Here is a 3,482-nt window from a genome sequence, read left to right as displayed (position 1 = left end):
ATTCTCTTGCTTGATTTTGAAGGGTGGGAAAGTTTTTTGGTTATTGAAATTTCTGTTAATTGATTTTGATTTAAAGAATAATTAGCATGATGGGGTTGTATAATATGACGCACAATACACTGAGTTTGGTTGTCAAACTCTAGTTCTTTTGGTAAACTTTTGCCAAACTCTTGTTTCAGTATTCCATGGATTCACAAGTCAATACATTTTCTTGTTCTCATGGTTTGATGTTTTGCAAAAAGGATAATTTTGTTTTTGTATCTTAACTCTCAATGAATAGGTCCTGGATATGGATGCGGCGAACAAGCCCGAGAGCCATTTGACGTCGGCTGAAGCCTTCATAGAGGGAGGAGTACAAGATGCATTTGATGATGCTTGCAGCATATGCCTTGATAATTTCTCTGAAAGCAATCCATCAGCAGTAAGTTTGGAGTTTTACACTATATACATATATAATATGCCTGCTTCTACTTTCCGTGGACTGGACGTTAACTAAAATTATGTTTTGTATTTTTGGCTTGCAGATAACTAATTGCAGGCATGAGTATCACCTCCAGTGTATTCTTGAATGGTACATGTTGTTCTTTGACTTGAAAGAAATTTTCTCCTATGATCACTCCATAAACAATTATATGCTATACGTATGAATGTGATCGTGTGTATTTTTCAGAAGTTGAACTTATGGTGAAACTTAACTCTAGATTTTTAATGTTGTAGGTGTCAGAGAAGTTCGCAGTGTCCCATCTGCTGCCAAGAAATTAGCTTAAAGGATCCAATCAGGTTTATGTTTTTATTTTTCATTTTTAAAATTTTGATTTTGTATGACTTCTGCACTTTCAACTATGGAGTGACATATAATACTATACTTATTCTGGCAGTCAAGAATTACTTGATGCTGTTGAACATGAGAGGAGCATTAGGAACACTCCATCAAGAACTGCTGCTATTTTCTATCATCCCTCTCTTGGCGATTTTGAATTGCAGCATGTATTTTCCCATAAAAACAGAGCATATTGTACAAATTTATATTTTATTTATGCTCTCCTATCCAGTGCTAGGATCTTATTACTGCCTTTGATATGCAGTTTTCTGCTGATGAAAATGCTACCGAACTCGAACAGCATATAATCCAGCACTTGGCTGCTGCTGCTGCTATGGGAAGGTCCCACCATATTGGACGAAGGGACAATAGAAACCGGTCATCTCCTCACGGTCGTCGTCACTTCTCGGTATGCTCTGCTCATCCCGGTACATCCCAATCTTTTTCTTCAGCAGAGAGAGGTTGTGAAACCAACTGCAATCGTTGTTCCTCATCCATCGGTGCCCTTTCCGTCAGTTTCGTTTGTACAAACTGATCAGGTTTCTAACTTGGCTTCTGGTTCTACCATCATGCCTGCAAACAGACGAGGAATTTTCTTTAACCACAGGTAGTCATAACTTTCCCATACAGCAACTTTGATAAGTTAGTTTTCTTATGAATGGAGAAATTTCTTCTACACCATTGCATATGCTAATACATTTCTTCGTTTTCCTTGTAGAAGCACTGCTAGTCCTTCTGCTTCACCAAACCGAGCAGGGCCCTCCGATTTTCAGACATTTTCAGATTCTCTGAAGGCCAGACTCAATTCTGTATCAATGAGGTAAAAGCTTAGATTATTTCTACGGAATAGCTGTATTTCATGCACCTATAATTCCATGTTCACATTTCTCACTGTTTTTAGTTTTTTCAATCACGAAAAGTACCTTGCCGCTATTTTCTTACCCCTCCTCGTTAACTCTTGCTTATGTGGCATTTTATAGAATTATGACCGATATAAATGGGACTTGTGGCAAGTGATGCGGAGTATATTGTGGTCATAATTCTGACAAAATGCCATATAACTTAATGTTGGAGGGCTATTAAATATCAACAAACGATAATGACTAGGGGCTACTTTTGTGATAGAAAAACTCAAAGGAGTAAAGAAAATATAGGGTGATTGCCAAATGACGTGGGTACAGAATTCATTTTCCTCTATTCACTGATGTCCTTTTCCCCAACCTTTCTCCTTCCTCAAGAACGTTTGTTTGCTTCTTTGTTTGTTAGATATAAAGAATATATTTTGAAAAATACAAGTGGCTGGAAGGAAAGGTTCTTTTCTCGTAGCGCTTCCCTTTTCTGATATCGGTTCCGAAGCTCAGAGAGAAGTGAGCAGTATATCTCGTTCGATGGAGCACCTTCAAGTCAGAGAATAGTCAAGCTTCAAGGTCAAGTCCTGCATCCGATTCACGGAACGGCCAGAATAATGGTGGAGAAAATCTTCTTAATGGTAGCAAAAGACCAGCTTCATATCCTGCAAGTTCAGTTTTAAACTAAGTGGTTCAACAAATTGCGTCTATCCTCATCATCTCATTTCTGGAAGCGAGCCAGAGTTGCGCAAGGCAATTATAGACTCAGTTCACTATACTTCGATATTGACCAGAAATGACATGCTGAGGAGAAGATTTGTACTCATTTCTAGTTCAGGACTGTAAATTAAGTTTCTGTAGGGGACTATGGATGGTGATTGTTTCTGGATCCTAGAATAAGAGTCTTGAAAAAATTAAATATTTTCTGGGATTGAAATTCTTGGAGGTTGCGGGTTCGAATAGCCGAAGGCACAAAATGAAGTTCTATGTTTTACTAGCTGTTATGTTTAAATAAGATTTGGACATTTTTGTTTGTATGTTCAGATCCAGTGGGCCAAAACTGATCGTATGTCCATTAATTTGAGACCTCGCCAAATTCGATAACATAAAACCTATGTATTCTTCGTTAAACGTTGGGAACATGTCTTGCCTTGTTCTATACATGCTCCAAATGCATAAATGCACTTATGTCCTTAAGCTCTATGTGTCGTTGCAAGCGTCTTGAGTCTAGCTTTCCACAATGGACTCATTGCCGGCCGGCTTTGTCTATTTACTGAAACTCTTGAGATCGGATCTCCACCATTTTCAAACCAAATTTAAAGTGGTAGATGGAATCCTTTTAAAAATCCACATTTGATCAAATCTTTGGACTTCCAATAGGAAAAAACATAGGTACGATTCTATAGGTACACTGCGTACGATTTTCTACTTTAAACAGTTGTCTGTTTGACCGCAGTACGACTGTTTAAAGCAGAGAAACGTACGTTGCGTACCTATGAAAGTATACGTAAGTCCAGTTGCTGGAGATTGGAACCTATTCATTAGGTGCACACTCCACAGTTATCGTAATGTACCTTAGATACGTACGAATTCATGTATCCAGATTCCAGCCTAGTATAATACTCCTACTAGATACTACTAGCTAGGGTATTCGTGTTTCTATTTGAATCCGTGTTACTGTTACGGTGTATGGTAGAAAATCATAAATCTAATTAGCTAAAGTTTGGTTAAGTTCTGTTTCATATTCGATTATAAATTGTTGCTTTTTTTTTTTTTTCTATGAGATTATTAGTGCTATAAAGGAACAATAAGGT

At 37.7% G+C, this 3,482-nt stretch overlaps 1 pseudogene; it reads left to right on the top strand.

The window, feature by feature from the left end:
* The first annotated feature begins 289 nt into the window (after window positions 1-289).
* On the top strand, window positions 290-2,772 carry LOC139880974 (E3 ubiquitin-protein ligase RHF2A-like; annotated as a pseudogene).
* Window positions 2,773-3,482: the final 710 nt, after the last annotated feature.

This window comes from Rutidosis leptorrhynchoides, unplaced genomic scaffold (genome assembly GCF_046630445.1).
Source record: "Rutidosis leptorrhynchoides isolate AG116_Rl617_1_P2 unplaced genomic scaffold, CSIRO_AGI_Rlap_v1 contig10, whole genome shotgun sequence".
Classification (NCBI taxonomy): Eukaryota; Viridiplantae; Streptophyta; class Magnoliopsida; order Asterales; family Asteraceae; genus Rutidosis; species Rutidosis leptorrhynchoides.
Note: the sequence above shows the minus strand (reverse complement) of the source record. Positions and strands in the feature narration are given on the sequence as shown.